Genomic DNA, 26,099 nt, shown 5'->3' with positions numbered 1-26,099 from the left:
AATTGGAGAGAGATTATATGACTACTCTTGTGTTGGGAAGGATGCTTTGATGCATGACGTTCTAGGTATGTGATTTTAGTACCTCAGTTAGGTATTGAACCCCAGCTGCTATGGGTTGTAGTTTAAAAATAAACACTTTAAAAAAGTAATTCATTTGCAGCACTAGAAGTGAGTCACGCAAACACTGATAAAAGTTTCTCAAAACCAGCATTTTCCCTGCTCCTCACAGCAGGTCAATGCTGTTGCTGGTATCTGTGAGGAAGAGAAGGCTCAGATTACACAGCTGTCATCATCCTCTTCCTTTCGCATTTATGATTTTAGTAAGTTTAAATATTACTTTGAAATGCCACCTTCTTTGTTTAATTATGAAATTAATAGTAGCTCTAAACCCAAAAGAACCACTGGTTGTTTTTTGTGTTGTTGCTCCTACACAACCTGTACACACAGTCTTTGCAGGTTACAACCAGATTTATCACAATATCTCTTTACTTGTGCTGGGTTTGTCAGGGTCCATGGTTTATCTGCAGCTGGTGCTGTACAAACATATAAGAAAGAGTGAACTCAAAGGTAATAGTCTAGCTAGATGGGAGAGAGCACAGAAATTCCTTTTTTACCTCTCAAGGGTGAGGTGCCTCCCAGCATATATGCACCTTTGTTTTTTTAATCCTGTTTCAAACCCAAGCCTAAGCAACACACTCTTTAAAGCACTGGTGAATAGGTATGGATTTAATTTGTGTTTGGAATCAGCATGCTCTTAAGCACTATACTATGTACTAGAGACCTGTATCTCTTACAGTTCCTTGACTATCTCTGTGCTACAAGTCTTTACAACTATGGTCGTCCCTGCTAGTGCTGGACACGACATGGACTTGACTCCCAGAATGCAGACTCAGCAGAGCTGCCTGCACACCTCCAACCCTGTCATGGCTGTCCAGACCATCACAGATCATCTCAGAACCTGCTTCCTGTGCATTAGATACTGCAGGTTCCAGGGACACATTTACTGCCTGGTACTGCCCTTTGAAAGTAGAGATGTGTCATTTCTGCTTGTGAAAATCTCTGAAATTATTTCAAGTTCTGCTGCTCCTTCGCATTCAGGAAGAGGTGCTCTTCTGCCTTGGAAGGCATTCACCATGAATGCTTCAACTTCCCATCTCTTCTTCTTTACTTTGCATTATGTTCTGCAACACCTGAGTGTTTAGGAGTGCCTCTGGTTAAATACTGAGAGCTTTTTCTTTTTTTACTTGGTCTCTCCCATCCATGCTTACCTTAAACATAGTGGAATGTCAAAGCTACCTCACATCCTGATAAATTTTGAGGTTTTATGCAAAAAGATGATGATTTTTTCCAACTCTCTGCAGAAAGCATACTTTTCCTCAAATTGTGTGGAAAATGGCATTTTAGATTTTTTAGATGTTTATTCACCGAAGTCTCACGGTTCGGCTGGGAGCTTCTGGTCTAGCAGCCTTCTCCTTTTTTGCATGAAAATTTTCCATGAAATTTCTCCCAAGGATATTTTGTAAAGTCCTGTTTTCATATTCTACTCCTCTTTTAGTGTGATTTTTGAGCACCAGCACTTCCACTCAGATCTGTTTCTTCATGGGTCACCTTGCTGTTATCTGATATATGATGTGGGTGGAAAGGTGTTCAGGGAGATTTTTTTAAAATAAAATTTTCTGAATACACATTTGAAAGACACTTGCTTCTTCTCCTCCTCATCCATATTCTGTGCTGTTCTGAACTATTGGATTATACAGTAAAAAGTTCTAAGCAGGGCTGAAATGGGCACCCTGAAATGTTGGCTCCTGGTAGTCTTGGATGTGGCGTGTTTCTATTGGCAGGCCAGTAAAGCCTGCAGAGAAGGGCTGGTGCCTCTGGTCTTCCAGGGCTGAGCTGCCTCTGACCCTTGGAAAGATGGGACTCTATGGCCTCAGTTAGACCCATTTGTGGACTGAGTTCTCCCTTGGGTTTACAATTCACTCAGAACATGGAACGATGAAGCTCTAATAAAGCCTATTACACAGCAGGCTATGAACCACTGCTTCATCTGATTCTGCCCAACAGGCTGTTAGGTGTTTGTGTTTGCAACTTGCTTCCTCTAAAACCCCAGAAGTTTGGAGAGGCTACATACACAGACCTGGGACAGGGGGTAACTATGTAGAAGAATACACTTAACAGATAAATTAGACAGAAAATTAGTAGTACTCATTTATTGTCCCAGATTACATCTTTTTTTCTAGCTGATGCCATTATTTCCACCTCTAGGAAAAATCACTTTTGCTGAATTGCTGCCAATTACAGTTAACCATCAGTTAATATTTTAATCACTGCAACACTATTCATTCTACCCAGAGCATCAGCATCTCACTCAACATTTGCTGAGACTATTATGATGTCTTAGCACCCAGCAGACACTTTTAATTTATGGAAAGCTTTTCTCTGCCCTCAACCAAATTGCAATTTTTCTTTCCTCTTATCTATGTTAGTTACTATAATGCATTTTGCATTGAAAGGTTTATTTTTCGTGTGTTGTTTTTTTCTTAATTCAACTGAACACACAATCATGTTATCACGTATAAGTATCTTGAATCAAAACTTTTACCAAACTGCAGTGCAGTGATTACGCAAAAAAGTGGACCAAACTATTTTAGCATTACAAAATTAGCATACTGTATTTAAGAATAAATAAAAAGTTATAATGGATTTTAAATATTTATGATAAGTTGTTTATCACAGAAAATCAACACAGCACCAATTTTGTGTGTTATTTCCTCTACTAATTTTCTCTTGGCTTACAGCATGCTGTTATGACTAAGAGATCTGAGACACAATCCTCAGCTGGTTTAAATTGGAGGAACCCTACCGATTTTGATGAAGTTCTGTGGATTTACATTAACCACAAGTCTGCACCTCTTCTACAACCTGCTGTGAGAAAGCCTGGACTTCACGGAATAGGTTGTGCTTATGATTTTACTCAAATCCCGTTTTTGACTTACATTTTGTCAAGCTGCATTTGGGGATAAATTAACCTTTCACTTTTTTTTTTCACTCTGGAGCCATATAGAAAAGTCTCTGCTCAGATGCTCCATTAAGTCCTAGACCTTCTCGGAGCAGGCTTGCTTTAACATGTCCCCTGACTCTTTCTCAGGCCTTCTCTCTGTTATACTGGGAGAAGACCCACCAAGCAAACCTTCTTACTTGCAACCACACCAAGGCCTTCAGTTGCTGCTTAAAGAAATCATGTCTGAGGTTTTAAAAAAAGATGTTAATTTGCAGTGATTGGTCTCCAACCTCTGTCTCTTGGATTGGGCCCCCTCTGCACACCACTCAAACAGCTGCTCAGCTGCATGAGAATCATAAATTCAGTGTGTCCCTGGAAGGCATTTTTAGGTGACCTCATCCTGGAGGTCACTATATGCTCCTTGCTTGCCACTCCAGTCACTGCAGATGAGAAAAAGCAGATGAGGTTATCAGTTGCTGTGAGGCATGGCTGTGATGTGGGCTAGACAGGTGAACACAACCTGCCCCATTCAGGATGAACTGAACTAATCTGTACACTGATCAACTTTTGTATTGGGTTTGTATGGCAAGGCTTTGGTAGCAGGGGGGTTACAAGAGTGGCTTCTGTAAGAAGCTGCTGGAAGCATCCTCTCTGTCCAACAGAGCCAATGCCAGCCAGCTCTAAGACGGACCTGCTGCCAGCCAAGACCAAGCCAATCAGTGATAGTGGTAGTGTCTCTGGGATAACGTATTTAAGAAGGAAAAAAGTTGCAGGGCACACAGAAATGGCAGCCGGAGAGAGGAGTGAGAACATGTAAAAGAAACAACCCTGGAGACCCCAAGGTCAGTGAAGAAGGAGGGGGAGGAGATGCTCCAGGCGCTGGAGCAGAGATTCCCCTGCAGCCCATGAGGAAGACCATGGTGAGGCAGGCTGTCGCCCTGCAGCCCAGGGAGGTCCACGGTGGAGAAGGTATCCACCTGCAGCCTGGGGAGGACCCCACGCAGGTGGATGCCCGAAGGAGGTTGTGACCCCATGGGAAGCCCATGCTGGAGCAGGCTCATGGCAGGACCTGTGGACTTGTGGAAAGAGGAGCCCACGGAGCGGGTTTTCTGGTAGGACTTGTGACCCCGTGGGGGACCCACGCTGAAGCAGTCTGTGCCTGAAAGACTTCATGCTGTGGAAGGGACTGATGCTGGAGCAGTTTGTGGAGAACTGCAGTCCATGGGAAGAACTCATGTTGGAGAAGTTTGTGGAGGACTGTCTTCTGTTGGAGGGGCCCCACACTGGAGCAGGGGAAGAGTGTGATGAGTCCTGCCCCTGAAGAGGTTGAAGCAGCAGAGACAACGTGTGACGAATTGACCGTAAACCCCATTCCCTGTTCCCCTGTGCCATTGGGGGACAGTAGGTAGAGAATTGGGAGGGAAGTTGTGGCTGGGAAGAATGGGAAGGTGTTTTGAGACTTGGTTTTATTTCTCATTACCTTACTCTGGTTGATTTGTAATAAATTGAGTTAATTTTCCCCAAGCTGAGTCTGTTTTGCCCGTGACAGTAATTGGTGAGTGATCTCTCCTATCTTTATCTTGACCCACGAGCCTTTTGTTATATTTTCTCTCCCTTGTCCAGCTGAGGAGGGGAGTGATGGAAAGGCTTTGGTGGGCACCTGGCATTCAGCCAGGGTCAACCTGCCACAACTTTAAATGTAAATTACTAGCTAGAGAAGAATAATAGTGTCACTGTGCATATTCTGCGTATTTCTGGATAATTTTGAATTCTCCACTTTAAGTGAAAGGGTCAGAGGGAAAATCAGTGGTACATTCAGAGCTAGAACTTATATCAAAGCCAGGCATCCTCCAGATTCACTACTCTTAAGAGAGTCTAGACCATTTCTTCCAGAAAGAAGGAGCTATGACTTTTTCCCTCCCCACATTTGGCAAGCTTTTCTGCATCTCAGCAGAAGCCCATAGGAGCTTCTGGGCTGTTTTTCCCTGAAGTCTTGGATTGCCTATTCTTCCCCACTGTGACTGAGTTTTCTGTTTTTCCCTGTGCTCCATTAATGCCTAAACAGACTATGAATTACTTGGAAAGCAATGTTGTTTAGTTAAACTGAAAAAGTAACCTCAAAGTGCAATACAGCAAGCAACAGGTTGGGACTCAGGAGCCTAGCTTGATGGGAGCATGAAGAGCTGTCTTTTTGCCTCGTGCTCCTGTTATACAGTAGGGAACACAATACTTGCCATGGTAAGTGTGGTGGGTCAGCCCCAGATGAAACCATGGGAAGCTTCAAGCACGACTTTGTGTCAGGCCTTAGGCAATTTTCTGGAAAACACTTGGTGATAAACACTGCCCTTCTCTTCCTATCTTGCTCTTGCTTTGGATATTTCAACTCCTTGGCTCTGAATCTTGTTTCTAGTCAATTAGCTGATTTTATAGTCTTCAATTCAGGCTTATATTTATGAACCACCCTGCTTGCTTCTTCTTTAGACTTCCAATTAATTTTGAGCAGGGGTCAGGCAAGAGCTCAGGTTGGATGCCTAGGGAAGGTGGCGTTGTTCATCATGGAGCCTCAGGAGAGAAGGGGTCATAGGAGGAGCCATTGAATTATACTGAGATTGGGAAGGTTGTTCCCAATGTAATTCCCCACCTCTGTGTATCCTGATAATCACGTAGCTAACTGATGGCAAACAGCTCTGCACTGAGCACTGGTCTACCAAATCTGTACCTCTGTTATAGCCAGTTTATTTGTTACATGCTTGTGGTCTGAACAGTAATGGAGTCTGACAACACATTATAAAACAAAGCTTTAATGAAGCGGTAGGAAAGATGAGCAACAATATGCCCATACGGCAACTCATACAATTACCGATAGCAAACACAAGATCATGAGGCAATGCCATGGCTCAGGCAGACTGCCAGGGACACTTGGTGTCTGGGTCATCTGGAAGCAGCAGCCAATCGGGCATAAAATACCTTTTGAATGCGGGCAAGAGTTGTGCCACCCTTTGTCTCCACCGATGGTAGTGTGATTTGAGAGAATTGTACCTTACAGGGAAGGTGGGCAGCGTTCTTCCTACACTGCTGATGTTGGTCATGGAGCAGGCTGTCAACACCTATTAATTTTAAGAGACAATCTTCAGAGTGGGGTCTCAAAGAATTAACATTTTCATTTCATTTTTATCTCTACAGTGCTTAAAAATTACAGATCTTAACATTTCTGAGAGGTGCAAGGCTGTATTTAATTTTTCACTCTTTCATGATGGTGTGTTTCATTTGGGAGTGGGGCAGAAACATGGTTTACACAGAAATTCACGGAGTAGGACTTTGGTCCCAGACAGATAGATTTCTGTTTGAAATTGCTGGCTATTTATTCAGTAAAAACAAAAGTCTCCTATCACCTTCTGGGAGCTTAACATAAGCTACTTAACTAAGAATACCTTCTTTTTTTGTTTAAATTCCTGAAAGATACAATAAAAAGACACATAAGGTATCATCACACTGCTGGAGAGGACCAAGTGCTATACACCATTTAAAACATGGAAAATATCTTAGTAACGTTCAAATGATTTCATGCACATATATACTGACTGCGCCTTTGTCTATATACTTAGCAGCCTGGGCTTGCAGATGCCACAATAGGGCTAAGGTTTCAGTTACAAGTGCAACCCTCTTTTAACATTACTCATGATGACCTCAGACAAAAAAATCTTTCAGCTTCACCACTCATCTCAGACATAAGGGATAATCTTTTCTTCTTCTTACTTTCTTTTTTTTTTTTTTTTTTTTTTTTTTTTTTTTTTTTTAGGCTTTTGGCCATTTTTGAGCTATGGAAGTGGGAAAAAAAATACACTTTCCCCACAGGTCACATTTAAAAATGTTAACCTTCTGTAATTGATTAGTGACAGACACTAGAAACTTGGCTTGTGGGAAAGTAAGTCAGGGTTGAAGTTTAAGAAGACTGATGTAATCTTCCACAGAATTGGGGTATCTGGAATGCAAGTAATCAAACATGCTCTCTAGCATGTGTTTTATTTCAGTGGAAATGTTGTTGGGCATACTGCAAAACATATTTCTTGCTGTTCTACAGCAGCTTTGGACCATGAAATAACTGCTCTGTCTTACAAACAGCTTTTTTTTCAAAAACCTATTTGTCCTATTTTTCACTGCCCAAAGGAGACATATTAGGAATTACTGATACTAGGAATTATACGTAACATTAAGATTGCTCTTTTCATAGTTACTAAATTTAGGAAGAAATAATAAAAATCCCAATACTTCTACTCAACGATATAAATAATTTTTTTTCTAAGATTTTTTTCCCCTATTATTATGTATAGCCTTCAGTATATCACTATGATGCTATTATGAATGGCTGCATTTACAAAATCTCTGTACAATTTTCTACCTGCACTGCTGCTGACAAAATAATGTTGGGTGAAGGGGGAAAATCAGTTGCTCAGCCAATTAAATCTTCACCCACAAAATGTCCACAGCAGACTGGTAAAACCAAATCTTATTCTTTGGAAAAGACATCAGACTAAACATCATGTCAAATCTGTTGAAGTGATTGTGCATTAGGAAATGCTATGATAGTGACTTGGACCCTATTTATAAGAATAACACGCCTGAAAATACTGTTATATAGACTAACCAAAACATGGAGTGAATTCCTTTGCTCAGAGGAGACTCGAAAATAGGACTCAGAGATACAGAGCACAGGGTTATTTAGTTCTGATTTATGTCACTATAACTTAAAAAATGTTGGCTGGAAATGGGGTGGAATCTCTGGATCCTTTCACTTCTAGAGATGTACAGTTGTTTCTAAAGTGTTCTCCAATATGTAGGCTATGTATTAATGTTGTGGAGAAGTGGAAAAAAATAACATGCATGCATGTATTAAATGCTGTACTAATTCATATGAGAGACCAGCAACAAGAATAAGCAGCAAAAAGTTTTTGACAGAAGCTAGGCTGTTTTTTCAGCCTGATCAGTCAGACAGGACTTGGATCTCCTCCTACTGCTCTTTCAAGGGGAAAATGGTCATCAGTCGAAGAAACTATAACAAAGTGGAAAGTGCTCCTTGTGGTTTACACTCTGTGTAAAACCTGTCTTAACCATCCTAATCCTGTCCTGCAGCCTGAGCTTGCTGAAAGCAAACCATGGACATCAGAGAGACTGTAGATAGGAGACAGTATGGCACAACACGCTAGAACAGCACTCTGCAGGCAGAGGTATCCTACCACTCTTCACCTTCCCTTTATCACTGCCCTGTATTCCAATAATATCCAGCATCTTCAGATGATGACCTATGGTAGCAATAACTTACTTCAGTGAAGTTTCTACAGCAAATCCCTGTCTTCCTCGTCTCTTTGGGCCTAGGCAGCTATGATGCAAGAACAACACATAGCAATGAGAGGATTTCGATAAACTTGCTGTAATCCCCCAGTGTCAGCCCAGCACCCTGGGATCTTAGTGCATGCTAGTGGGCCTTCAACATCACCAGTAGTCACGGCAGTCGCCACTGCCTCTCCTGGGTGCAGCTCTCCACGTGCCATGCAGCTCACCTCTTCTGTCCTCTGATGAGTGCTGACAGGTGTGCTGGGAAACCCCAGGGTCATAATTTGAGGTTCACGATATCGTGTGTCAGGTAGATGGGCAGATATCCAGAAATCTTCGATCACATCTAGCACAAGATGGATTAAGGTAAAAATAAAAATGCAAGCACTGATTCATGACATTCGAAACAGACAACACAGTTACAGATATTTATAAAATTCACAGATTAAGAAATGAAAGGAAGATGATTCAATCTACTTACAGTAAAGTTTCGCCACAGTGTCATTTCTTCAGCCCTTAGGAGTGCCCTTTCTCATGGGAGTACTTTAAGACTTTTAGCAAGAGCCCTCTGAGGGCTCACATGTGGTCTAGACCTTCACCACTTGGTTGGGTGTGACTCAACACCAGCCTTGAAACTTCAGACTTGCACTAACAGGACAAGAGCAGCTGGGCACCAAGGAACTGCAGGTCCATGGCTCATGTCTGCATCTGTCAGCTACCATAGGTTAAACCTGGGAATGAACAGGATGATTGCCCTGTCAGAGGCTGAGTGGATGCTTCCAGTGCTAACACCAGCGAATTTTAAAAATGGGATGAATCACCTTAGCTGGAAAAGGACACAGTAAACTGCCAGATAGTCATAGTAATGTAGCTATTATGGAAATAAAACCACCTATGGTAGAAGAAATTGCTTGGATACATGTTAAGACTTTTGGGACTCTTTCCTATGGGTATTGCAATTAAAAACCTGCCTGTGCAGCTGAATTCTTGTTAGGCATTACACACCTGGAGAGAGAGAGATGATTAGATTTAAACTGCTGAGACAAACTCAAGAGTCTTCTCAAGTTCCTTTTTGCTCTCTTGTAGTTAACCCACTTGCTCTGCTATTCTGGGTGCTGTAAAAAACAGATAATATGCTGCCCTACAGCATGATCTACTAGGGGTGTGGGAGTGTGGGAGAGGGCTTTGTTGCTATTGTTCTATTTCCCTTCTGGAACTCATTTTATTTCTTAGGCTGTTCTGGCAAAATCTGATCGTATATTTTAAAAATGACTATGCTTATGCAGGATCTCTGCCTCTCTGTCTTCTGTTTGCTTGTTTACAGGAAAATAGAGGACACAAAGGAAAGAAAAACAGCAAAAAGTCTCAAAGTTCTTACATGGAGAAGATAGAAACAACAGCTCAATTAGTTATTTCCATACTCAAACGCTTGTGCCAAGACAGCGTGATGTAGCCTCTCAAATGAATGCTAATAGAGCCCCACACTCACTACATATGGCACTGAAAGTAAGAGGGGGTGACAGTCAAACTGACATTTTCATATTTCCAGTGGTATGGCTTGACATGTAAATTCCTTGGCAAGCTACATTGCCTCACCCTCCCCTAACCTCTGCTACAAATTTTTTCTGAAGGACATGCTGTCAAAAGCAGCTTCTTAATTTCTTTTACCATCAAAGCAACCTCCAAACAAACAAAAAAACCCCCATCAATACTCTAAAAAATCAGAGGTATGACTATATTACCAACAGTCTGATCCATTTGACATTTAAATACATTTATGGTCTTAGTGTCCACAAGGCCATGGCAGACTCCTGGCAATGCAGTGATGCCATGAAGTGTTTGGAAGAATGCTGTGCCTTACGTACTCACAAGAGCAGAGCCCTGGGGGCTGGTGGATGGTACAGATGTGCAGGCTGATGAAGACCTGCTGTACCTGAGGGCTGTGACCTTGCTTTGTAGGTGCTGGTTGTTTCACAGATCAGGGAAATGAAAAGTGCCCTGCAACTTCCTCTTAAGAAACCAGAGACATTGGACAAGCAAATGGACGTGCCAGCCTGCCTGCAGCACAGTGACCATCTTCTCACTGTTTCCAGGGGAAAAAATCAAACCACAGTAGGAATTTTAGTAGCTGAAGCAGCGCAAATACTTTTTATTTGTTTGTTTTAAACCATCCTAATTTAAAAGCAGGTTAAATGGTATGTATCCAACGACACAGTGCTGGTTTTATGCATGAGAAACAGGTAACTGCCTGATGAAGAAAGCTGAGAATGTAGTGTGCTTTTCAGCTACAACACTATAAGCACTGAACCTTAAGGTATGCACATTCACAACATTAAAGACCAAGGTACTACCCTAAACTGATAAAGATGCGAAGTGCCACTTGTGGCTATAGTTCTGTGTACTGAAATAGCATAGTGCTGGGCAATGAGAGCAGAAACCAGTAATGAGTGAATCTTGTAAGGGCTGTTCAGGTAAATAAAGATGATCTTACACTGATCCAATCATAACACTGTGAAAAACAGCCTTTCTTGGACTTTTTTTTTTTCCCTTTTTTTTTTTCCTTTTTCTTTTTCTTTTTCTTTTTTTTTCTGTTGCTATCTGGCTCAAGCGTGGAAAAATGACAAGATGGTTTGAGGGCTTTTCTCTCCATATCCAATCCTTTCTAAAATCTACCTGGAATTTATTGCAAATGACGACAGTGTACATGAACCTAATCATTCTGGTACTAAGAATGGGATCAAGAGTACTGTGGGTGCTACACACAGTAAAAGCTTTAGCAAGATTTTGAGCTGAAATTTCTGTCCAGCCCTTTTTGTGAGTCAGACCTTTATATGCTAATGTTGTTCCCAGATTCAATTTATAACACTCACAGTTTTCATAAGAAGTAGTTAAATTTAATTTCAAAATTTGGTGTTGTCTGTTAACATTTAAAATGCTGTGTACAAACATTAGTTCTAGGCAGCAACTAAATCTCACAGTTACCATTATACTCAAACCTTGTATGCCATATGTACTTACATTTGACTTTCATTCAATTGAATTTCTTGCTGACTGGAGATGAGTGAACTTTTTCTTATAGTCAATGGTGTCATAAAGTCCCAAAGAGAGGCTTGTGGAGTTCTGGTCTGTGTTCCCTATGCTATTTATGCATTCATGGCACAACATCTACAGGCTTCAAAGGTATATGTGGTGACTATGTAATAACAATTTTATTAAATTTACTAATGCTTGCCACAACCAGCTTTTACTAATGCAAGAGAGCAAGTGGGAGTTCTGAGTGTTTTGTGCTCATTATTTAATAAGGAGGTTGTACAGTACACAGACTCTGAATATTAATGAATTTCTAAGTATAAAAATCATATTCTTTTGAAACACTACATACAGACAAAATAATGCCAAGGATAAAACTGCAAAGAGTTGCAGAAAGGGATCAGCATGACAAGAATTGAAACTGATATTGGCAAAGGGTGATTTGCACTCGGTGATGGGAGTGTACCAAAGTACCAGCAGGAAACAGAAAGCAGGAGTTTGGCTCAGAGAAGTGACTGCTATAGGAGGGAGTGTTTGGGATAGAGGAAGGACAGTGGTGGGGGCTGTGGCAATGACATAGATTAACACTGCAGATGAAACTTACATGATGCTGAGAAGTGGTGCATAGCTGCTTCTCTCCTAAATCATATAGAGAGGGTGAGTGAGATGCAGTTATTGTGAATTACCTTGCCACATGTTACAGCATCCTGAGAAGGGCTAAATTATTCTTTCCTGTATGTACCAGCTAAGATGATGCATTCAGGGTGCAATGTGATGCTTTTCTCATCAAAAGTGAGTACCTTCTCATTAAAAAAAAAAAAACCCACAAGAAAAAGTCTAGTGGTCTTTCAAAAGGAAGGCTAATTCTGAGCCAATGCATTACAAGCATTTCCCTGAAGGCAAAGACTGTAAATATTAAACTGTATAAAAGCAATATGGATGGGCTTTAGTGGTTTCAGTAGGCTCTTTCTATAAGAGGAGTTGCACGTGGCCTGTCATGAGGAAAGCCAGCCACACATCTAGGAGAGAAGACAATTCTGTTAAGAACTCAAAGGGACTATAGAGATAAAGACTGTTAGTGCCTTCATTTGATGTAGAATATGTTTATACCCAAAAATGTACAAACAAGAGGAATATTGACTCATAATTTTCCCATAAAGTTCATTCAGGAAAGAAACAACAGCAATGAAACCTATCAAACACAGGGAAAAGGTGTGAATTATAACAAAAAGCACCAACAAAGAAGAACCTCCTGCATAACTGTGTTTCAGTTCTGGATAAGAAAGGCCTGCCTGAGTTTTGAGATATCCCCAAAAGGATGCAAGCTGTCACTAAAAGTGACAGTTAAGAAATCCAATATACTGCTTCCTCAATACGGATTTAAGTTGTAACAGAAAACTGTTGCAGTATGGCAGTAGCACACAGTACAGTTTCTGGTATTAAAAAAGTATCCATAAGCCCCTGATCTTTTAAATACCACATTTTCTTTTCTGAAAGAAAAGTGTTCATAATCTCAAGCAGAGGAGCAGAGTGAATATTTGCAGGTGATAATGGCTTTAACAGTGTTAGCTGTGTGCTGGATGCAGGGGCTGTGATGTCTCTTGTTTCTGTTGTTTCTGAGAAGTCAAATAATTCTTTTCTTTTACCTGGCATAAAAACCCCACCAGCTTCGAAGAGATTTGCGATGCACATAGACCAAAGATGGATGCAGTTACCTGGCAACCTCCAGCATGCTCATAGCAGCAACAAGGTATGTTCTTTACAATCCCTGAAAAGTCAAGCCCTTGTTCTGGCGCACAGAACACTTTGCTTTGGTTGTTCTCACTCCAGTTGGCCTTTGTGTTCCAACTTGCTCTGGGTCTCTGTGCTGTAAAATTCTTTCTTTCACAGGCCTGTGTGGTACATTTTTGAGAACATCTTTGTCCTTTACCTTCATGGAAATGCAGAGCCACAACTCCTTTCTCTTGGCTCCTTCTCAGAAGTCCATCCCTCCATGGATTATTGAGCCAGTAATTCTCTCTTCAGTGCATGCAGAAATTTTACAAGAGCTTCTTAAAGAGTGTTAGCCTTAAGTGGCGGGCATAAGAAATACACAGATCCCAGATACAAAAGGTGAACTCTTATTTGGCTTCATAGACCTTCTGGAGCTCCTGTTGCATCACTGGCTTGAGGATATCAGGGTGGCCCTGGAAAAGGGCTGCCCAGATGTTGCACTGGAGGTCACCGACTGCAGCCCTGGGCACCATCCCTGCAGCCCCCGGTTCAGACAGGAATGGTGTGTGCTGTGGAGAGAGGATGGTGGGGATGTCATGGGGTGACGAGGGCTGCGGGTGTCTGGGCATCCAGGAGCTCTTCCTGAATGGCTGCCAGCACCTGATGGCTCTGTGGTGGGCATTTTGTTGTACTTTGAAGTCATCTTCTGCTTGCACTGAGAACTTGATGGGCTAGACAGGGCTGCCGCAGAGAGGGCAGTCTGGTTTCCTACTGTCCCATGGTATCATGCCACTGCAAGCACATCCTGTGGTGCCTGGCTGCCTGAACCAGACAGGGCCAGGGAAACACAGGTGACTGCTCTGGGGACAGACACCAGGAGCTGCCACCAGCATCCCACAGAGCAGGACCCAGCACCAGGCAAAGCTTCGCTTGACTCTCCAGGCTTTATGCACATGCTTGGCAGGAGTCCAGGCATGAACCAGGCTGGGCCAGACTCTCCCAGTGCCTGTGCATGAGTACTGGGTGCGGCGCGGTCACAGTTCATTGCTTGGGTCTGTTGCACTGGGCCACGCCAGCGGTGCTTGCCCTGGCAGCCCTCTTGCCGCACCAGCATTTGTGCCTCTGCACACTCCTCTGGGGCCTCCCATAGTGCCACTTTCCACTCCCTCCCCTAATTTTTTGTCTTCTGCTCAGGATTGGTGTTTTACACTAGTCACCAAGGGCTTGGCTGTGTAGTCCCAGAGGGCCATTAGGCCACTCTGGCATCTTTTTCCTTTTGATAAGGGATTTTTCTGTTAGAAGTCACTCTGTAGCTGTCAAATACAGTTGTCCCAAGGCTTGCCTCTGCCTCAGGTGCTCCTGTATGTTGTCCATGCCCCCCTAGAAGCCTTCTCCATAGGGTGGTTGCAATGGCTGAAGCCAGACATGGAAGAGAAACCAGAGCAGAGCGGAAGTGTCAGTACCTGAACAGAAAGGGACTGGCTGTTGCCTGAGGGCACGTCCGTCTCCAGAGCAGAGACAAGTTGTTTCCCTCTGTGGGGGCAGATGTGCCTCCTTTTTGGCGAAGGTGTCCAGCAAAGGAAGGGGTAGACGGTGGGGAAAGGGCGGGCAGTGTGGTGGGGACCAGTTAAAGGGCCCTGCATCTGCAGCTCCTCAGCACTCAGATCTCATCTCCCCACACTTAACTATGGACAAGGCACTGTGACAAATCCTTACACTTGATGGTCCTGGGACTGGATGGGGACACCACATGCTGAACTTACCAGTCAAACACTGGTTGGAAAGTGTGGGGAAAGTCCAGGATGGGAGATGGCACTTACATGGCAAGTGTTATCCTAATTGGGGGACACTAGATTTATGTATGCAGGAAATGCAACATCATTAGAATATTAAAGAAAACTTTTCTCTTTATAATCAATATACTCCATGGAATGCTATGCCTATTTCCAAAACTATAGCAGAGGACTAGAATGACAGCCTCAAACTTTTGCCTAAAAAACACAAGTGCAATGGTAAAGGCTTTTTATCTTTAATTTTTCTTTTTTTTTTTTTTAAAGGAAAATGTTTTATTTTTGTGCCTCAGCAGATGAAATTCATAATCTTGTTTCTGGTAAGACTGTTGAAACATAGAAATCAATTACAACAACGTGCTTTCAAGCTTTTATTTCTTCATTTAAGTAACTGACAGTTCAGCAGGACACAGACAATAGGGCTGTAGCAGAACAGTGTTACAATTAAAATCAATTTTTATGAAAAACAATTACAGTAGCTGTTGAAAACCCAGGAAGGGTTGATCTTTTGATCAGAACACTGCATTTTAAGAAAGTATTTGTAATGAAGTGAGTTGGTTTGTAGCTTTCCTTTTTGAACAAGGAGAGAGGAGAATCCTTGTGTTAAGACAGAATCTGGAGGAGCATTTTATCACATTGAGAAAATAATTTTCCCATCAAGAAGTACTTCTCTTATCCATCTTTCTGACTTTTCATTCTTACACCATAAAGCCCACCAGAGCAAAATGCTTGTGTTTTTTTTAATGCATACTCTCTTCTTGTTTGCAGTAGTTTGGGTTTCTGCTTCATTATGTTAAGCCTTAAAGGACAAATTGATCTCTCAAATGCCTTTTTGTGAGCAGTTGTCTAAGATGGGATGCACATTCAGCAAGTACTCCTTTCAGTTCTCGTTGACACACACCTTCCAGTGTCTTGAGTTGATGGTGGTCTTGAAAGGCAAAATGAACGTAAGCTGGTTAATCTCGTTCCCAAGGACCAGTTGTTATTTTAAATCATGCCAGATAGGCCTGTACCTCAGAAATAGTTCCCAGTGACTGCTAGATGTGAGGCAGTAACTGGCCATTAACTGTTAAATGTGCTTCACTGACATTCACAGCAAATTCTTCTGCCTTCAGTACTAAAGCAGAAGCTGCGAATGAGGAAATTCCAAGTGTTTGTCTCATGTATAAGCAAACCAATCTTGATTAAAAGATGAAGACGAGGTTGGGCATGATTCAGTGTTATGGCAAATAGAGTAAAGAGAGTGTCGGGACAAATTCCCTATGATAAACATTGGCAGCAGAAATTTGAAAAGTGGATACTTGGTACTTTATTAAAGAGTTGGAGAACCTGTGGGAATGCTAGCTTTCTTTCAATAAACTTTGATTAGAGAGTAGAGAAACTATCATCAGACCTATTTTTGGTAGTCTTGTAGAAGACCAGATGGAAATGTTTTTGTAGTAATAGTAGTCTGAGTGCTTGGTGTGACACTTGACAAGCTGACAATTGATGTGTGGTTTGTATTCATTTCAGCATCTCTCATATATAACCAAAGAGACAAATCTTCATAGATCCTTTAGGACATGAATCATGTTTTTCAAGCATTGCAAACCCACTAATTAAATAAGGCATTAAGAGGTCCTTTCATGCAATATACTGCCAAATAGCAAAAAAGACAGAGTCTAGTTGGTGTGCATCTTTCATAACAATTTTCTTTCATATACTGCCGTATACTTGCTACATGCAAGAGCATCTATACTACAGCTGTTGGAAATGCTGACTACAAGGCAAACCATGGCTGTCACCACATTGCCATAATCTTCTGGAGCACTTTGGCCAGCAGGGATTACATTTCTTAAAGAAAGGTTTTCTTTGATAACAATGCCTACTACTGCATACCAATCTACATATAAAATTATAATTCCTCACAGAGGGATGGCTGAACTGTAACTCCTTGGCTTTACAGTCCTTAGGGAAATGGCAGAATCTTCCTTTTGAAAGGTAAATATTGTTATTGTGTTCTCCAGAGAGTTAGAGGCCCAGGGGTTTTGATTACAGCTCAGAAGTCCTGAGTTCCAGCCTTCTGCTTGTGTTACTATAGCTGACAGCTATGCCTTCCCCAAATCACACAGTGCTGATCTGATATCCTTCAGCAAAATGGGAGTGTCTGCCAAACTCACGAAAACCAACACAAGATTCTACAAGGCCCATTAAAATGCAAGCTTTTGTATAAGTCAGAGGGCTGTATTGTCTCTAACTGTGCTGTGTGGCATGCTTGTTCTACGTAAAAGCAAAGTATTATCTGCAGTGCATTAGCACTGATGCACTGCACAGACACATCAAAGGTCAGTAGCTTTTTAGGATGAGATGTTGTGTGGTTTCAGTGATAGTAATACTTTACATAATGGATGTAATCTGTTAGTCTTTGTATATACAGCAAAGAGCTCTCATAGCAAATGTAATAGATTAAATTTATTATCATTATCTTCCTATAATAAAATAAGTGTTCTCTCCATCACTTGTGCTTTTGAGTTATATAAATAGCAAAGTTATTGGAAAATAGCTCAGGAAAATATAACTTCCACTTAGGGACTGATGAGGTAAATAAGATCTTTCAGCTGGTGGTTACAGCTTTAACTAGCTGAATGTATCCCCTAGCTATTAATTAATAAACCAGCTCCTGCAAACCCAAATAATTTCAAAGTTACTTAGACAAGGTGCTAAGGACGAGTGTCATATCATTTTTTATGCAAGTTTTAATTTCTCTTCTTGTCTACTATCCAATCCTGTATTTTACTAACTTCTTACTGTATTACGTTTCCCCTTAGTTACTAAGCTTGAAACTCATCCTTCTAAGAACAGAGGCAAAATAAGGCTTTCCATAGGGAGTCTCCTATATCTAGGAAAGGAGGAATTTAGACCAAATCTCCCAGCCTGCTGCCAAGTCTGTAGACAACAAGGTCAGGTCCTTTGCAATAGCTCTGTGTTTCTTAACCCAGTAGTTTCAGATTTATTCATGCTCTCCCAGCAGGAATTACCAGGCTCTCCCCCAGTCCAGATAATACAGGAGATGAATAAGGCCCTTTTTTTACAGCGTGTCATCTACAGTTGTATGTGGGAAGGATTTCTGATGCAGAAAATTCCCTGTGAGTATTCCCCCATGTGAAATAACTCAACCTCTGTGAAATAAGTTTATTAATTGGTAAATAGAGTGATTTCCCATTTCCCACCACCTTTTTCAAATACAAAAATATTAACCCTAGGCATTTCTCAAAATAAACTTTGGATGCCAAGATTTGTTTATTTAAAGGTTACCGTGGTATCCAATATAGGGCTACTAACTGTGAGAAAAATCTTCTATAGTAGATCTGTAAAAGTATAAATATTCTCAAAAATTTATGAAAGGGAATATGGTCTACAAAATTTTGGATGCTTTTTAAAAGCTGAAGTGGTGTTTGTCTGTTAAGAGTTATCTATAGATATTACAATTTTTTAATGAAAACAGCTCTGGAGTGCACATTTTTTTTTCTGTTTAGACCCTGGCCTTAATGTGGATTATTTTAATGAATTTGTCAATGATTGCCTGGTGTGATGGTGCTTTTCTTTACCCAATTATCATGGAGAAAACTAGTAGTTTCTTCTACCGTAGGATTTGGATATGATACATTAGCTCCTGTGATATAGGAAGAGGTTCCACCTCTTGAGATGGTGTCAGGTAGTCCAAAAAAGTAACTTGAACTGCATAAAAGAAATGTAAAACTTAGGGTAGAGGAATGTTTTGAGGAAACAAACTCGGTGTTCTTTGCAAACTCAATGTTCTAAATGCAGTGGTAGGAGCCATGGTTCTTCTTCATGTCATCCTGAAGGTAGTACAGCAGTACACTGCAGACTGTCAATCAGTTTACCAAATTAAAGGAAAATAAAAGAACATGAAAATAAAGCAGATTCTTAACATAATCTATAGTTAAGTTTAGCCCACAGATTCATTGCATTTAACATTCTGCTGCAGAGGAGGGTACAGTGGTGCAAGTCAGCCAAAACTTTTTGGAGGTGTCAAATGCAAATGCAGAATGATGTCAGATTTCAGGAGGCACAGGAGAGCTCAGATTCAGTCCCTGTCTGTCTCTGCCTCCAGCAATCCAGCAGGATTTCAGCCTGCTTCTTCCTTTCCTGAGGTAGCAATAAAAGATTTGTTTTCCCCTTCCAGGGAAAAGGACCCTGGTTTACAGGATAATGGGCTTATGGCTGATAAATCTTGTTTCAGATGATCCCAGGATGTATAAGCAAAATTCTCTGTTGGTGAAAGTACCTAGCTGTGGGAGAATGGGATTAGCAATAGTTTAGGTTATGGCCTGTGCCCTTCTTCAATGCTGATCTCTGCCATAGGGGGTTTGTGGCAAGCCTCAGGGTGTTGGAATAGCTTTCAAACTCAGCAGAATCTACTTTCCACCACGTAATTTTTCTGGTGCAGTTACAGTGGAGTTTGAATACTGGTACCATGTTTTAGATGCAGATTCTCAGTATTGGTTGCCTTCCAAGTGACACACAGCTGGTGAAATCTATCTTTCTGCTGTGCTCTCCATGGTGCTTTTAAGTGGCAGGCTTTTTTCTTCCAGCATTAGCCTCATTGGTATCCCCATCAATTACCTGTACACACTGTGCAAGTGAAAGTGAAGGAACAGGCTGACTGATACTTTGCATGTAGAATAAATCTCAGAACACATCTGAAAGTGACCTAGGTTTTTCTCTGTGTCTGAGCGCTCCATGCAATGAAGGAGGAGTGAAAGTGAGTAGATGAAAAATACCTGCTAGAATCTTCTCTTTCTGACTCTAATGGTTTATATTCTCAGTTCAAGAGTGGTGGGTCTGAGCAGATCACCTGTTGTGAAGACTTGGCACTAAGGACCTTGGATGTGGTGCTAAGAAAACTGTATTTTTGTCATCATAGTTTCCTCCACTACCCCTTGAAAAAAAGGTGATCAGCTACAATAGGGGAAGGAATGTAAATTTTCTTCACTTTTTCCAGTAAATTTTGCCACTCCATGGAATTTTTTATTCGGGTTTCATTTTGGATAAGTATGATATACATCATGACATAAGCCCTAAAGTAACTTATAAAATGACATTCAGGACAACTGTCTTGACAAACAAAGCTTTTTTTTTTCTTTTTTTCTTTTTTTTTTCCATTATATTAGCATATTTTTCTTAAACATGAAGCAAACTTATGGACAAACCCAACTTGTCATGTGCTTCATGGATCATAACAGGAAGGCTGTTTCATTTCCCATCCATACTCATGTTTATATATATTAAAATAAATTACAACACATTTTTTCTTGTTAACCTTGTCACCTTTTAAAAACAATATACATTTAATACTTGAAGTAAGAAAAGAACAAAACAAATATAACTTTTTTTTGCACACACAAACATATACATATGAACTACATGTGCTTGCAAATAGATTTCAGTAAGTGTGATGATATATTAATATATATGCACTATGGCATTCCCTCCCCAAACAATGAGAGACTTGCTATCATATGTACTTGCCCAGAAGCCAACTTCCTACTATATGGCTGTAAGCTCACCAGATCAGGGTTGTCATTTACTTCCTACTTATACAGTGCCTAGTGTAATGAAGCCAAAGTGTCATTTGCTTTTAGGTAACAAAATGGCATAAATGAATTCTTTAAGAAGCAATAATATTTTGTTTTCTGAAAGATCAAAATTATTAACGTGTGTACAAGTTGACAACCATCTTCACAGCTGCCTTGAAATTTCAAGCCATAGTTCTTGGCTTATGTGTGAGGAGATAACATTGTTGACTTGCAAATACCATCCATAAAAATGGGCAGACTTCTTTAAGGTTACAGATTTTCTTTTTCTTTTACCTCCCCCCCCCCCAAACTACATTTTCATATTCTCCAGCTCAGTTAGCAGTGGTAAATGTTTAAGCAGTTGAGAACAGAAGGTATGCCACAAGATGAGAAATAATTAAAAAGTAAGTTCTGCTTATTTTCTGCTATAGCCCGCTTAGTAGAAAGCAAAAAACCTAGATTCGTTTATCAAATTTCTAGTGTAACCAAGGAGTAACAGAATGGTGTCAAGTGGATTTCTCCTGATTTATATTGCCTGACTAGAGTAGAAAAATCTGTTTTCAGTCTCTTGCTTCAACACTTCTGCTTCATGACAATTTTGGTATCAGTTTAAATAAATACAAATAATCAAATTATAAGGTGAAAGTCTGCTCTTTTGTACTCTTCTATGAGCTATTTGAATATGAATGGTAAAGCATCCTTAAATTTAAGTTGAAATAACATGGAACATTTTCTTGACTGTGCCAGCTTTTTCCTTATTCTGCTGAGGTTATAAGTACAGATTTTTATTTCCAGCTGGCCTTATATCCAACCACCTGCTTTTAGTAAAAAAAAAAACCAAAAAAACCCCAACTCAATCTCATTCAACCTGGAGATTGCTTTTGGCATGTAGCTATCTCAGTAGCAAGAACCTCACAGAAGCTGGTTTATTTCATTTGCAGGAGGAGGTTTACTCAAGCTTCTTCTTCCTTTTTTATTTTTATTTTTGGCTTGAAGAGGGTTTAAGATCCTGCTTTGAGCTCTACATTCCAAAAGCCATGTGAACATGCAGTGAAATTAAACCAAATCCAGAGATCTTCATTTGGCATCATAGTCATTTGAAACTGAGAAGGGAAGAGGGCAGAGCTAGGAGACAGACAAAGGCAACATGTATCACTGAACCAAATGGCTGTGTTTCTTCTAAGCTGCCAAGGGAAATTGAATTTGTAATTCTAATTACAGGTGATAGGAACAGGACATCCAAACTGCTTAGCTAACATGAAAAATTTCATTCATTGTTTCAGCGATTCTCCAGCAATCAGGCCCTTTGCCTTTTCCAAAGATGTTCCTATAACTCCTCCAGGCACAATTAACTTTTAAATTATTGGATGAAAGGTTTTTTAGTTCTTCTTTCCTAGTTCTTTTTGGCACAAAGAGCAATCACCTAGGATACTGAAATGCGGTCAGAAAGCATGTATCCAGTGTTTTCCCTCATGTTGTGTTATGGCAAAACTACAGATTAGCTGCAGCACACTGTGATTTCTAAGATATCGGTGCTGCGCTTGTTCTTTTATTTGAGAAGACCAGAGTTACAGTTCAGGGAGAAGGGACAGCTTGACCATGTGCTCCTTTCCCTGCTACTCCATGTTAAGCTACATTGTGGGCTGAGACGATGGGAATGAACATAGCAGTCATCATGCTAGTCCCAGGTAAACTAGCATGATTCAGGGGCAAAAGATTATTAGCAAATAGGCCAGAATAGGCTTCCCCTTCCTCACTTCTTGCTGGCTGTTTTACTCCTGGGGATGGAGGTGGAACAGGCTGCAGCTTATTTATGTGAATGTTGCCCTCTTTGAAGAAAAATGAGTAAGGATTGTCCATTTTATTACTGGCTACTGGACCCTTTTTTCACAGAATACAGTAGCAGATGAGGCAAAGTAACTATATGACTGCAGTTTCTTGTCTGTCTTTGCTCAAGCTGCTGTTGTCCTTAGGCAGCCAGAAGCCTCTTGCTTTACTGCATTTTCAGCTAATGCTTTGTCTTTTTATGGATTAAGTGTGGGCTTCAGGCATTCACACACCCTGGAAGTTTTTTGGGAAAATTCCAATATCTAAAACAGACATCTAGGCATGGTGTAGGAAAGTCTATTTCCATGTATCTTTGATGTGATTCAGTCACAACATGGCCTACATTCCAAAGTTCCTCCACAACAGTTTTTTATTCTATCACAAGGTTTAGATAAGACTTTCCATTAAATATTAATGCTGAGTTCTTACTGTGTCTTATATGCCTCAACTACAGTTTGTACTATTGAAGGTGTAGCGTGGCTTGCTTTCTTAATTTTCTTTGTGTTGGCATAATTGTTATCACCATAGGTGATGCAATACCACGATGCAAGAAATAAGGAAAAAAAGATAGTTGCTATTCACATAAATAAAGGAATCCTTGAATGGCAGTGACAATGATGTCAACTTAATTAAATAAAAAGTTTAGTTAAAAAAATACCTAGTGACATTAGCTTGTATCATCAACAGTTCTCTAGGGGTTCAGAGTGTCCTGGCTGATTTCAATTGTATCTGGAGCTGTTGACTCTGTTGGCACTGGGAGCATGTGTGAATGGTGAGGAAGGGGGAACAGAGAGTAAAAGCAGTCTCCCAGTCTGAATCTAACTGAGCTGATGTGGATGAAGCCTATTTGAAAAGAATGCTGCCAAGTTAATTATAAAGGAAGAAGGGGAAAAAAAGAAAAGAGAACCAACTCAAAACCTAACAATAGGGCTGAGGTGGGGCGCTGCTTAGTCTTAATCCATCCTTATATCATTGCAAACTCTTTTAATACATTGCTGCAGTGTCGTCTTTAACTTACTCATGGAAAATCTGAGCACTTGTACCTCCTCCATCTGTTATGAAAGAGGATTACTGGTCTGTGGAAGTGAACTTCAAAACATATTTGTGGGAGGCTCAGCACTGCTCTTACAGGAATTATTGACAAGGATACTGTGGTACCTGCTTTCTCAAGTTGCTCTGTTGTTTTTGACATTTTCAGTTTTCTCCTTTTCTGCAGAACTATTGCTGCTCCTCAGAGTCTTGTTGCACTGACTGACAAGTAAGTTCAGGCTTGGCCTTGTGCCAGTGTCAGGTGCAGCCAGTATACAAGTCAGAGGTAGGGGAAAAACCTTTATTCCCTCTTTTAGTGGCAGGTATGCACTGTCCACCTGTTTCTGAATATATGGGGAGCCATGGGGGTCAGATGCCTTCTCACAGCCCAGTCCTTTTTCTCCCCTGCAGTAAGATAAACTGTGGCATGTCCTTGATCTCTAGCAGAGAAGTGACTCCTTCAAAAGGCTGAGTAGGTATTCAGCCACTCTGTTCTTAAAAGAACTGCCAAAAATGTGCTTACCTAGGTCTGATCCTGACACTGTATTCCTTATTCACCCAAACCAGCCACAGTGAGCGTGTGTCCCATGAATACATATAAGAAGACTATGTGGAGCAAGATAAAAACTTGTCTCTGAGTCTTGCTGTACTCACTTCTGTTAAGAGATGCCATATGCCTTGCCAAGTCCGCAGTGAAATAAGTAGGCTGCAAAAAGTAGAACATTGCTAGAGGCAGGGAGCAAACACTGATTCTTAAAAACTGAATACTGACTGAACTCAAGGCGATACACACAACGCTGACAGCTCTGCAAGGTGGTGCTCAGCAAGAGCAAGCGGTGATTTTCATCACCAGCACACATTTCACATAGGTAACTAAGCACGTTACTGCTCAGAAATCCTTGCAGTGCACTAACAATGCAATCACTTTTTAGAGTCATTCTAAGGGAACAGGGGAATTCAGCAATTCATAATTAATCCTAAAAACACATTTTTTTTTGGGTTTTTTTTTTAATTTTTTTTTTTTTTTTTTTTTTTTTTTTAGTGTGTCATTTGATATGAAGCAATCAGCTGCAACTGTCTAGAATTTAGGACAATTTTTCCTTCTAACATTGATTTTAACATTTAACATGAAGTGACTGCAGGGGTGATAGATTACTAGTTGAAAAAAATGACAATTACAAGGGAAAGGCACATGCAAATGTCTTCAATGGGCAGTTCAGAAACACTTTGTTTTATCCCCATTTGTTTCTTTAACTGCCCACATTAAGGTACAGTAGAGTTTTGGACTTCAGTGCGGTGGTTATTTTATCAGCAAAAATAATTTCCCTGGTGTTAGAATTTAGTCAGGGTTTATTCCATTTTATTAGTGTTCTACAAACTGTCATAGAACAAAGAGGATTAGTCTCAAGCATCTCCATAAATCTCCAACTATCTAGTTCAGAGCATAAAAAAAAAAGGAAGCAAGAAAACCCAACTCTAAACTTAAAATGAACTGAAGTGAAGAAAATTCTAACCACCCTTGCATCCTTCTCAGTTTGGAGACCTAAAATGGAGCAACGATGCAACCAAAGATCAACCACTAAGAAAAGAGATTCTCAAAACTGCCTAGCCTTGAGTCTTAAAGGTATGTTAGGGGTACACCTGGGGAATGCAGCTGGATTTTACAACTTTTGGCACATTTCCCTTGATAGGAATGGGAGATTTTTATCCTGCTTAGAAAAACTCTGTTAAAGAATGTGGATACTAATTTTAGAAGCACCTGCATGCCATTATAGTTCAGCCTGACTTTGGTTTCAAAGTGCTGAAATCTAATTTTAAGATTGGACACAGGCTGTTAAACCACATTATTCTGAATGTTCTGTCTTATAATATTTTCATATTCATTTTGGCTAAACACGTATATAGTCACTGTTATCCTTAATCCAGGTTATGCCAATTATTCATAAATTGTATTTGTTTTCAACCACTTAGCAAAAAACCTATGGCTCATAATTGCTGGAAAATTGAGAGGTGGCTGAACAACTCTGTATCTTCCCATTGCTGAGAATTTCAAAATAAGAACAGTGGTATCAATGATAAATAACAAAATTTCAGTTCTGAGCCTTCTGAGGATTTATTTAGAGGCATAAAACAAAAAAAGGGTACTTGTACTGAACTAACGTTCCACTTCTGTCTTCTCTCCATTAAAAAAGCTTCCTAAAACCTGGAAAAACTTGCCCCTCTTGCTCTAAGATACTGCCCCTGAAAGAAACATAACCACATAGTTATTAAAATGGCATCAAGAATAACTAAGTAATCTGTTCTTGGAAATTAGCTTTTTGCGTTATCTACAAATATACAAGATGAGAATGACAGTGGCTAGAGGTTCATTATATCTGGCAGTACGTTAGCCTTTCTGAGGCTACCATGTTTTAAACATTATTTTAGTATTATAATCCCCATATTATGCATGGACAACCGTAGTTTACCTGGCATTGGAGAAGAGTTCATTCCTAGTAGCAGAGCATTTGTATGTTTTAATTCACTTGTATAAATAGTAAGATGAACATATTTCCCAAGCAGTATGCAGAATGTATTCCGTTCTTTCTTTTTGCCCAGTACACATTAACATTTTAACAGTAGCTTTGAAATTAAGATCAGGGCTAACAAAAGCAGCTCTCTCTCTTCAAGGTAGAACTCAACTCCTCTATGCCAGCAATGTCTCGTGGGTTGCCTTCCCTGGGTGAGTTCCAGGGCTATGTTACAGTAAACTGGTCCAGTGTGATATCACAGATATAAAAAATATTCCATTCTGTATCA

Source organism: Haliaeetus leucocephalus, unplaced genomic scaffold (genome assembly GCF_000737465.1).
Source record: "Haliaeetus leucocephalus isolate CR32 unplaced genomic scaffold, Haliaeetus_leucocephalus-4.0 Scaffold605, whole genome shotgun sequence".
NCBI lineage: Eukaryota > Metazoa > Chordata > Aves > Accipitriformes > Accipitridae > Haliaeetus > Haliaeetus leucocephalus.
The sequence above is the reverse complement of the archived record's forward strand: the minus strand, read 5'-3'. Positions refer to the sequence as shown.